Here is a 12,786-nt window from a genome sequence, read left to right as displayed (position 1 = left end):
AGTACTGTATTTATCACTTCTCAAGGCCTAGCAGAATTTTTGGCATAGAAAGATAGCTAAAATTAATATTGAAATCTGGATGTTGCAAGCCATAATATTTCCCTGACTACTTTCCTACTGTCATGTCCATGCTATACTACTATGTTGGTTGAAGGCTTTGCAGCTGAGCCTGTTAACCATTTCTTTCTCTGAGTTTGTTTGCTTGATTTAAGCACTAGACAGCACAGTATGTGTACTTGTTTTTTCAGAACCACATCACAGAGCTGTGAAATAACCATATTTTTCAGCGATGCACTTCGTACCATCTCTCCCATTTTTGACTTTCTCTTCTATATTCAAGAATCCACACCTGCTCATGTCACTTTCTGAAATGTTGCACTGACGCATCTAACATGCATAAAGTTAATTTAGGCTGCCATTTTCTGTATATTATTCTGGATAATGAAGCAAATGTGGTCTCCCAAAAACACAGAATAGCAGGATAATGTCATACCTATGACTACAGGGTTGACCTTTTCCATACCTGATTATGTTTTATATTTTATGGCATTATTTCTTTTTTCAGAAAGGAAGTCTAAGCAGCCCACAAAAAAATCTGTCTACAAATGTGTGTTTAAGCTACTGTAAGGCCATAGCTCAAGCTACTGTAGACTACAGATGATGCCAAGATGATCCATGTGTGTCTCATGCCATATGTCAGTTTCTCTACTTAATGTGTGCTAGGGCATGGATTTGTGAGAGATTAGGTCCTCAGAAAACTTTTATCGGATTATGGTGATGGCCATGCTCCCTTGCCTCCATAGAAAAAAGAGGAAAAGATAAAACACAACCTACAAATTACTTTGTTTCTCCACTGACTACAAAGAGAACTCAGGCTTCCTAGACCAGATATGTTAATCTACATTCAATCAGATGAAATCTATTCTAGGTGCCTGAATTAGCAGCTCTGGCTCCATTGGCCACCTACAGAGAGAACTATGGCAAGGTGATGATTTTATCCCAGGCAAAAAACCCAAATTCAGACCAGAGTGTTCTGAACTATTTCATTCTCCATTCACTTTGCAGAAAGACTCATAAACTTCAGTCTACATCTCACAACGCTCAAATTGCATCATAAAGGCAAGCATTGCCTTCTTCACCCTCCCAGAAAATCAGAGAGTAACAGTTAAGTTAACCTGACATTGATTTAGAACAATTTTTATGAGTACAAGGACCATAAAAATTCATTGACTATTTCCAATGCTAGATCAAACCTTCATTTGTTTATCCAAATTCTAAAAACATGCTGAGATTGAGATTCTGAACCTGGGTGGGAAATCTGGTCTCATGTTACACTGCAGTTGTAGTCAGTATGTTTCTTATTAGTGATCAGCATTATTAGTAATCAGATATTACAGTATTTGAAAATGAGAGGCCTGGGGTATGAATTGCTCATATAAATAGGGAAAGGTCAGTTCATATAAAAAAGTAATTAGGTCAGTTGAGGCAATAATAACCTCATTGTATCTTTAGAACACCTCTGCTTTGATGAAACAAGGTGATAATAAATATACAGATAAGAAATATATTTATTTATAGCATGCATGCTCCACAAAGCATTGAAATATCTTTCAAATCCTAATGGTAGTGCAAGATATTATTCCATGTATTTCTATTCCATTTTCAAGTATTTGAACATTTATTGTCATTGTTGAGGAATTAAATTCTCAGTTTAATAAGTTTCAACAATAGACTGGTTCCTGAACTTTAAATTATTTTTTCTCTTATTTATTTAGACCATGCTTCTGAAACGCTGTAGTTCACATTCATTATATCTTTTGTTTGTCTTTCACAGATTTCTCATAATTTTGAATGCTACAACTGCTCAAATTCCAAGCTGATAAGCCTTATTTAATCTGATTAAACTAGATTTTTTTTTTTTAAAAAAGTAACCAGGAGTAAAAAATTTTATATAGTTTCAAAAGAAGGGGCAATTTATTTATTTTTTTTATTTTCTCAAAAAAGAGCAATTGTTGTTTGGAAGAATCCATAAGCAAATGGCTAAATGCCTGGGCATTTTGGCTCTAACTTATACACTTAAACAAATTTGCCTTGGGTTTACTAAAACAAAAAACATTTCCCATGCGTGCCATCCTAGGAAATAATATGTATAACAGTTTTATAGCTGTGTGGACTAAGGATGTATCATAAGTCAGAAGCAGCAGCTGCTCCCTTTGCTAGCCAAGCCATTTGAACAGCATTTGCTCATCAGTTTTATTTTTCTTAGCATGTTCCAAACACAGTGACAGAAAACAATAAATGTCTTGGCCGACAAAATCCTGGGTTTAGCTCTAATCACACTCTTCTGCCAAATTTAAATGTTTATACCGAGTTCTGGTTTTGGCTTTTCTACTCAGGAGCAGTTCACAGAATACAGTTCAAAACAAAGTGCTTACAAGGGTTTTATTGAAATTGAGAAAGTTATAGATTATATGGTTATCCTTCAAGGATTAAGATTTGTGTAGGTTTCTTTGACTTACTAACTGCAAAGATTAATTTTTATACAGATCAGTCTATTGGAAATAATAGACTTTCATAAAGTCTTCTGTGTCCGTTTTGGTTAATGAGCCAAAAATGTTCTTAGGCATTAATGGCCCTCTCACTGTAGTCAACAACAAATAGAATCATCATGGATGTTAATTGTAATAAGATTCACTGAGTAAAGCTTCTGGGACTAAAGACTTCTCTCAAAAAGGGAGAAAAAAGAACCAGGAAAACTTCAGGTTTTGTATGGAAATATTCCCTGTAGTTGGGAATCTCTAATCAAAAAGCAGCAGAATATCAAGAAAGACGTCAACAGCAGAAAAAAAAATGGAAAAGAACCACAAGATAAAGTGAAAGAGGAGCATAAGACATTGGAGTCAAACCCCAGGCAGGACACATGCACTGTTGTATAAAACAGCTTTTAAGGACCCACACTACAGACATTTTTTCCCTCTTCCATCTCCTGATAACATCAAAAAGTAACCTGAATGCAAAGAACAGTTTAAACTAATTTGATGGTATTATCTGCTTAATTGGTTTCTTGCAAAAAATGATTATGTAATTATTATATTTAAATATTTAAATACTTAATAAAATTTTGAATAATAGTGAAAATAAATATGTAAAAATACTTTTATATTGAAATTAAGATAAGGCATATCTAATTTTTATATAAGACGACATAGTCTCTCTGATTAGATCTGTGAACTGTTTTTTCATCCTGAATTCTTGGTCTAGGTATTTACAGCTTTATGAAATTTTATATTCATTCAACAGAGATTACATATAGTGCAACTTTGGGCAAAGATAGTTTGCCTAACTTTTTTGTCAAGCTTCATAAATGTAGCAATCAAAAAGGCCTGTACATATCTCACCTAATCCCCAGTAAATGATATAATTTCAAACAGTAGTAATTCCTAGTTTCAGTACACTTGTAATTGAACTTTGCCTTTTCTTTAGAAAAAGTCATAATCCTGCAATTACATTCAGTAGTTGCCCAATACGAAAAATATACTTTTGCACTTGAGAAAAAAAGCGGGGGGGGGGGGGAGGAAATATAATTTATTTTAATTTATCGACTTTGTCACTGAAATTAAAAACAGGATTCTGAAATTTGGAAGCAACAGCTCTTTCACTATATCCTTTAGGAAATTGTACGAAACTTACTCCAATTTCACAGGAGTATACAATTTTTAAAACTCATGCAATACCCTCATTCTGGCTCTATTTCCCCAAGGTAAAACATAAAGCAAAGCAGTAAAATGCTCCTTCAAGGAACACATCTGCAGAGGAATATGTACATGTAGCTAGAGAGCATAACAGTTCAAGGAAGAACTGTTTCCTAACAGGTTTGGAAATGTAAAATCTGCATGAAATTTTTGTGTTGGCATCAAATTGTAGAGATAATTCTCAACTAATGAACAGGAAATAGAAAAACCAAGCTGAAAATACTGTGTGAATTGTGCCTCCCTCCCCAGTACAATTGCCCAACATTAGAGGTCCTATAACAGACTCAGCTTATTAGGCATCAACACCTATATATCTGCATTAAAGGTATGTTGGGAGGAATAAACTGCAGTTGAAGCTCGTAATTCTCTGTATTTATTGCTTGTAAGAAGTTCTTAGATAATAGCATCAACGTCCACAGCTCAGAGTTGACACCGTTATCACAGAGAATTCAAAGACCTGTCCTTAGAAACTATGGTTTTAAAAACCTATCATAAATTGTGACTAAATATGCACTTCAGGCTAGATATACTATGTATAACAATAGTGAACAGATGCCAGTAATAAATACTTTTTGTACATTTGTACATTTACTCTGGTGAGTTGTACATCAGTGGGAACATGGAGTATGTATTTCTTCTCTATAAATAAAATGCTTTCAGAATCAGGCTATTAGTTTTGTAGTTAATGGACAACACTTCTAAAAGGCACCTAATAAAACTAGCACTGCTCAGACATATGCCACTAAATTAGCTTAGTTAACTGGCTCACCCTCTCAATTACATTGAAAGAAATCTATACTTCTAGAGAGAAAAATATATCTTATAGTTGCTGATTAAAATCCCATTCCACAAAGCATTGCAGCAAGTGATTAGTCTGAAACACCTGCTTAATTTCCACTGAAGTTAAGGAAACTTTTGTATGTGTTAAGGTTTTTCTGAACAGCTGAGAGGTGATATAATCAAAACATGTACATAGACAAAAAAGAACGTGTTACATAAAAGATCTGATTTACAGGACACTTATTCTTACATGTGCTTCAATTTAATAACAGAAGACTGAGAGGAAAAAAATCTGGTTACAGATATCCAAGACATCACAAGAACATAAATACAGACTTTATTCTAAGATATAGTGTTGAGTTATAATGTATACTTTGTTAAAGCTCACAAACACTTATTATGCACTATAGTTATACACAAAACTTTGATTTGTCACTCCTTGCCTTTACAGTGCTAAGACAGATTGATTAAACATTCTTCACTGTCATTCCTGTCACTAATTTACTATTATTTTGTTCTGTGGGGACCATTTTCTAAGACTAACAAACAATATCAAAGTATTTTAAAAGTGGTGAAGTGTACATTTTCCCAGACCAGGCAACATTAATTAGAAGCCTTTTAAGAGCTGTTAACAGGAAAAGGAAAAATAAACTGAATATCTTAATGTGCAGAGCATGAAGTCATTTAACATGAAACAGATGAGACATAGAGAGGACTTTTTAAGCTATTTTTGCTTTAGGCTTCTCACTGGGGAGAGGATACAGAGCTAAAAAGATAGGTGGCTTTATTTATAAACTCATTTAAAACACAAAAATAACTCTCCAAATTTTTCATAAGCTATCTCATAAAAATATTACTCTGAAAATCTAGTTTAGTTTGCTTTCAATTAAGAGATTTTCATGTCATTGAAACCAATGTAACACAATATAGTGGGAACCCACTCTTAATAAAACTATTTTTGATAGTTGGATAATGAGTGAAAATACAGAAATATTAGAATAAAGAAAACATACATGTCCTATGCATAGAATACATATAAATATATATTTTCTTTATAAATAAAATAAAGGGTCTGATATTAACCTTTATCAAACATATATAGGCTGAGTCTATGAAATAAATAAAATATACCCAGATAAGTGGCAAAATACTTTCCCATAAAGTAAAAAATGAGAGAATGGATGGTATAGAAAAACTGCAGGAAATAAAGAGAAGAAATAGAAGAGGAGATTAAATATGTTATTATGGAGATGACTGTTGGAGGGAATTACCAATTTCTTGAATGCACAGACAGCAACAGAGTAGTATAAACACATGTTAGGAAAGAGTAAATCCATGAAGAACATGTTTATTCCATGATCAAGTCATCATCATGTTAAAGTTGACTCTCTGAATTCTAGTGCTTCTCCAGAAGCATTTTTCTCCAGAAGCATCATCCAGAAGAATAGATTTAGGAAACTCGGTATTACACCAAATGGAGCAAAACTCTTCACATGTAAGCTATTATTTTCCTAAGAAAAGAGTAAGAAATGGCATAGAATTGATGTGGCCTTGTAAAACAGAGACAAGAAAAAAAAAAAAAAAAACAAAAAAAAAACAAAACAAACAAAAAAAAAACTAAAAGCCAATAAAAGAAAATAAAAGTAAAAAAACATAATAATAAAAGTAATAAAAGCAAATCAGAGAAACTAGAAAAAAATCCAGGTAAATATAATTCCTGAGGGAGTTGATTTTCACTGCTGCTTTGTTCAGAAGATATTTTAACTCTCTCCTCAGATTTAAGAGAAAAAACTTCTTTATCTTGCATAGTATTTTCTGACTTGTGAGTTCTGAACCTACTATTTTAGCTACTCCCTTTTAGAAGCTAGCTAGCCTCTTGGCTAGTCTTGATTAGAAACTTGAGTTGTCTCTGCCTATTTCTATGTGCTCAACATAAAAAAACTATTATCAAATTTAATTCCTTTAAAATATCATCTTATATTTTTGTCTCATTATTGTTTTACTGTCAGGCCTAGGCTTGATATCCAGGAAGATTTAAGTGTAGTATTTTGAGTGAGTCAAATACAGATGGCAAATAACCTCACTGCAATCATCTGGAATTCTGTATGTTGAAACTGATGAGCAAAAGAGAGCAGGAAGCAAGTTCTCAAATAGAGCCCCTGGCAGCCCCTGGCAGTCCATTTGATGTATTTGTTTAGACCACTGCAGTTAGCACTCTCTACAACAATGCCTAAACAGAGGTCTGAAAGATTATTTTGGGCACCACCCCAAAAAACCTGAACTGATCTGCACAATTTGGCTACTTTTACTCTGAATAGTCCATTACCACCTGGGGCTTTTCATACCCAAGGATTTTGGCTTTTCTCTCTTTCAACTTCCAGGGTTTGTCATGCTTTAAAAACACTCCTCTGCCTGGCTGAAGTTCAGCCACCGAATTGTTTCAGATACATTGAGCTGAAAAATCACAGAAAGCAGTAGCCATGCGATAGGGCTGAGGGTTTCAGCACAAGGCCCAGAGGGTTGAGGGCAATGCAGCGTGGATGCAGCTGCTGTGGCTAGGGCAGCCAGCCCTTGGCACAAGAGTACCAAATGCTCTCCAGCAGGTGCCCTTAGAGAGGAGCAAACATAATCACCCCACAGATTTCTTTAGTTACAGGTATAGTCATGGTGCACATCTCCAGATAGAAGTGCATCTTTGGTTTATGAAATCTATCAATGAACCAGCAACAGATTTCTAAGAATTAATGGAAAAGTGAGCAGCAGTGCAGAAATCTAAGGTTGAAGACAACTAACAATCCAGAAATATGCAAAGCAGGAGATTCAGATGGTATTGCTATGCTAATTCCTGTAAGCTGAATGTGCCTGGGACAGCTCTGTGTCACAGAGGCCAAGAAGTCTGAAATGATATTCAACCTGTTCCAACATGTTTTACCTCACTAGACAGGATAGTGGCATGCAAACTGCTTGTTCAGAAACTCTGTGATGTGTCAAACCCATCACAGATGTTGAGGAAATTAGCACAGGACCAGTCTCCTGGCTTCTAGAGTAGGTTTTTTGAGACTTGGGATCTAAAAAGATCAAGAAGCATCTCCTCCAAAGTCAAGAATCATTCATCTCAGAGAGCAGGAGCTAAAACTAGAGTGCACAAGGAGATGCTGACAAAACTAATGTGGAAATGAGACATGCAAGAGAGGGAAGTAGGGACCTTGGACAAAGGTAGTGAAAGCATGCCAGATTGCAGATAGGAAAACAAAAAAAAAAAAAAAAACCACCTGGACTTTATCAGGCAAGGCATGTGAAGGGCAACAAAAAAGCCATTTACATCTATATCAAAAACAAAAGAAAATGAAGTCGTTTAGGGCGCAGGATGGCAAAAGATATGGAAATAGATGAGGCAGTCAATGCTGTCCTTATACCAGTCCTCAGTGGTATTGACCAACCTTCATGAATCTCAGCCCCTTGTGACTGAAAAATTCCCTGATGGAGTAGGAACAGATTAGGGCATATTTAAGAAATCTGACAAGAAAAAGTCCATTATGAAACATTATTACAAAGGAACATTTCTGCTCTTCTAAGGGTGTCTAATCAAGGGCATTTTCACAGTAAATAAAAGAGATAGTAAGAAACAGAGGAAGCCATAAGCACACTCCTAACTGACAAATGATAGGGGAGGCAGTGATAACTACTAAACTTAGTCAGTCATAGTAATTGATGAGGGCATGTGGGAGTGTGAGAATGTTTATTCAAGTTAGTTTATCTGTTTGACAATCTTGTCAATTGGAAAACTAAGGGAATATAGGGAAAGCAGAAACAAAATAAACCAAACACAGATGTGACAAAACACACATGGAGACAATGAAAAGAGACAAACCACACCAGTCACACTAAATGAAGACCTATCCAGAAATTACATGCTCTACTTCCAGAAAGATCAACCTGAATATTACAACTGATAAGGCTGTAAACCAGGGAAGAACCAGGCTGGGTGGGTTGTGGGCATCAGCTGAGTTGTACAGACACCTGCTTTGTTGTGTAGGGAAAAGAGGGGAGGTAGACAAAAAATAGTATGGAAGGGGCTGATCATGTGTAAAATGAGCCTTATGCTCAGTCACCCCAGTCTGTCTCGTTTCACTCAATCATTTCTTTACAGTCTCTCAGTGTAATCTCTGGTTTTCTCACAATGTTCAAACTGAGTGATGTATGGATTGTGAGGTACAGTGACAACTGGCTCTTGTGTTACAACCAATAGATTATGGTCATCACTGTGAAGTCCTCTAGAGGTAAGTACTGTATTCTCAGGGTTGACAGTGTCTCAAATAACACAGTGCACTGTCAGCAAATTTGCAGATGATGTAAAACAGGGAGGGGTGTATGGCAGCTATAGGGTTGTACTGGAGAACTGGGCAGAAGAGCTAATGCTGTTAAACAAAGACAAAGGCAAAGTATGGAACCTGGGGATGAATAACCTTGTGCCAGCATTGGATGAATAACCTTGTGCCAGCATTTGGTGAGGAGTGGCTCTGCAGAAATGGTCTTGGGAGTCAAGGTGGACAAACTGTCAATGGCATAGTGCAAGGAATCAGCAAAGGCCAACAGCATTCCAAACTACCTTAGAAGAAATGTTCCCTGCAGGTTGAGACAGGTGATAATTCCTCTCTGCTCAGCACTGATAAGACAAATCTGGAGTGCTATGTCCAGATCTAAAGTCCTCAGTGCAATACAGATACAGAATTAATGGGGCAAATTCAGTGAAGCGACACAAAAATGGGACACAAAGGTTCTCTAATGGGCTGGAGTATGAGACACAGAAGAGAGACTGAGGGAGCTAAGGTTGTTCAGTTTCAAAAAAGGCAGATTCAAGAGGTTCTTATCAAAGTGTACAAATATCTGATGGGGTCAGAGAGTAAAGAAGATGGAGACTCCTCTTCAATGTATGAAGTGATAAGAGGAAATGGATAGAAATTAAATTGTACAAGGAATTATGAGTAATTTCACTTGAACATAGACTTTTCTTTTTTTTTTTTTTTTTTCTGACAGTGGAACAGACTGCCCAGATAAATTGTAGAGTCTCTTTCCATGGGATCTTAAAAATATGATTGGCACTGACAAGTTTACTTTAGCTGGCCTTGCCCTGAGAAGTGATAGGACTAGATAACTTCAAGAGGCACATTTCAAGCCCAGCTATTCCCTGATTCTGCCACTGTTTGCAAACATTTATTGAGTTACTGGACTGGATAAAGCCAATATGACTAGCTATTCATAGTAGCTGATGCCCCTACATGAAAAGTAATTCCACTTTTCCAAACAGTTAAAAAATTAGATTTTTTTTAAATTATGAAATTACTCACTAGTGAAGATTAATCACTCTGTTGTGGTTTGTTATGCATTAAACTGATAATAGGTTAAGACAGTCATTACCAAAAATAATAAATTCAGCATGTGTAGTTCCTATTTTATTTTTTAATCTTAATCTAGCAAATAAGAAAGAAAACATTAAATCAGCACCAAATGATCCCATTCCATTAATCTGTATATTCTACAGCTTTTCTTGCTTTTAAATTGACTTCAAATTTCTCATATGTATTTTTCAATATGTGCTCTGAATCATCCTGGAAGTTATTCCTGTTCCACTTAGTTTATGCAAACAATACACAGCATGTTTTAGGAATAATAACTTCCAGTCTTCTGCTCAGGAAATAGAATAACAGGAAAAAAAGGAAGGGAGAGAAAAAGGCATTTATACTTTGTAGGGTAGAATATAGATTTAAATTGTTTGTGGAATATTCTAAAAAATCAAATGAAAACTTAAGTTTTCAATATGGGCAACAATATTGATTTTAGTATCAAAGAGAAGATGAGAGTAGAAAATTAAAAGATTCATATCTGAAATGACAGTAAAATCAGGCAACTTAATGCAGTCAGGGATGAAACATTGTCTCCTGAAGAAAACTGCAAATGAAATTGCACTTATAATGGCAACATTTTTCAATAAATGCATCAAGTTACAGATATTTCTAGGTAATCAAGGAATAGCAGACAAGGCTAATAAAATGATGGACAGTTACTGTACAGTAACAAAGCAGTCCTTAAAGGTGTGCAAAGCTTAAGAAGGTATTTGGAAGGAAAGAATAATTAGAGACATGAAGGAAAATGCTTAATGGGGGAGATAGTTCAAGGCATAGATTGTGAGCTATAAATCCTTCTTTGACACCCACTATTCAGTGCAGTGAAATGTAGTAGATGAAACATGTCTGGATTTCAGTGAAGCAGATGACACGTTGCCACAGGAGAAATTACTCATTGAACTTGAGAAGACATTATTCATGGGTAGAAAAGAAAGTTGGAAAATTAGGTATACTCTAGCAAAAATCTCATTGAACACTTTTTAAAATAAATTTATTTAGTATTTTAATATTTCTTAATGAAAGAAAAAGTGGAGGGAAGGTAAGGGGAAGGGAGGGGAGGGGTTAGGGTTGAGAAAACCACAAAGCCCAGAGCTCAGAGCACACCACAGCTAAAAAAGCCTTGCCAAGTGGAAGAGAAGAATGCCACACCATGTCTCCCTTCACACATTTCTGCTTGGCACCAGCCTCACCCCCATGAGGTTTTTACTGCTCTGACTAGAGTTAGGGTTACGCCTAGGGTTAGAGTTATGCATTAGGGTTCAGAAAACCACAAAGCTCAGGGCTCCAGGTACTGTGCAGCTACAAAAGCCATGCCAAGGGGAACACAGGACAGCAACAACATAGTTCCCTCCAAATCTTTCTGTCTGTCTGGCACCAGCTTTAGTTTATGCAAACAATACACAGCATGTTTTAGGAATAATAACTTCCAGTCTTCTGCTCAGGAAATAGAATAACAAGAAAAAAAGAAAGAGAGAGAAGGCCCATGAGGCCCATGAGGCTTTTACTGCTCTTCCTAGAGTTAGGGTTATGCCAAAGGTTAGGGTTCAGAAAACCACAAAGCCCAGTGCTTCAGGTACTGTGCAACTAAGAAAGAGTGCGAAGAGAAACATAGGACTTCCACAACACAGTGCCTTCCATACCCTTCTACTGGGCACTAGCCTGAATCCAAGCTGCTTTTACTGCTTTGTCTAGGGTTAGGGTTACGCCTAAGGTTAGTGCACCCGACCGACCCCATGAGGCTTTTAGTCCTCTGCCTAGGGTTAGGTTTCCACCTAGGGTTAGGGTTCAGAAAACCATAAAAGTCCAGATCTCCAAGAACTCTTCAGTTTCAAAAGGCATTCCAAGGAGAACACAGGACTGCTAGAGCATGGCTCTCTCCCTGGTATTCTGCTTAGCACCAACCTCACACCCTTTTTCTCTTCCACCTAGGGTCAGGGTTATGCCTAGGATTAGGTTTCTGCCTAGGGTTAGGGTCCAGAAAACCACAAAGCCCAGAGCTCTAGAGGCTGTGCAGCTTGGAATGCCAAGGGCATGACAGCCACAACATGACTGCACAGCAGGACTCCCTCCACACCTTTCTGCTCAGCACTGGCCTGAGCACAGGGCTGCATTTACTGCTCTGCCTAGGAAAACCACGAAGCCCAGAGCTCCAAGCACTCTGCAGGTTCAAAAGGCATTCCAAGAACACAGGACTGCCACAACATGGCTCCCTTCACGCCTTTCTGCTTGGCATGAGCCTCAGACCCATAAGGATTTTACTCTTCCACTAGGGTTAGGGTTACTCTTTCTCCTAAGGAGGAGAGAGGAGGGGAGGAAGAAAGAAACTGGAACAGAATGAAATTTCAGTCCTGCATATTAAAGCAAGGAGAAGCAATTGACTGATAGGGGAAAAGCAGTGCAGACACAAAAATGTCAAATACTATCTAAAAAAGTGTTTGTGTGAGGACAGATATGAAATAAGGCACTCATTAAGCTTTGGTAGAATACCCTACACAATTTTGATCATCTGTGCTTAAGAAGGATTAGGTCAGATTTCATGTCTGTTAAAGAATTTTTATCAAGAATACTTTGGGAATAATACATCCTACTACCATTGATGCCTAGAGAGGCTGACCTGGAACAGAGACTAGAGAGACCTGAAAGAATAAAGTAGGTATTTATTGAAAGGCTTTTTAAGGATACACCTGGGGCAGTACAAGAGCCTCACCAGGGCTGCACCCAGGATGGATCCAAGATGGATCCCTGCTATGATCTTTAACACTTTTATCAGTTTTGGTTCATTTATATATTTGGGTTAATTGTCCAATTACAGCTTTAGTCCCATCCTTTTTGTTTGCTGTCTTCAGTTC

Source organism: Oenanthe melanoleuca, chromosome 1, assembly GCF_029582105.1.
Source record: "Oenanthe melanoleuca isolate GR-GAL-2019-014 chromosome 1, OMel1.0, whole genome shotgun sequence".
Classification (NCBI taxonomy): Eukaryota; Metazoa; Chordata; class Aves; order Passeriformes; family Muscicapidae; genus Oenanthe; species Oenanthe melanoleuca.
This window is presented reverse-complemented; position numbering follows the sequence as displayed.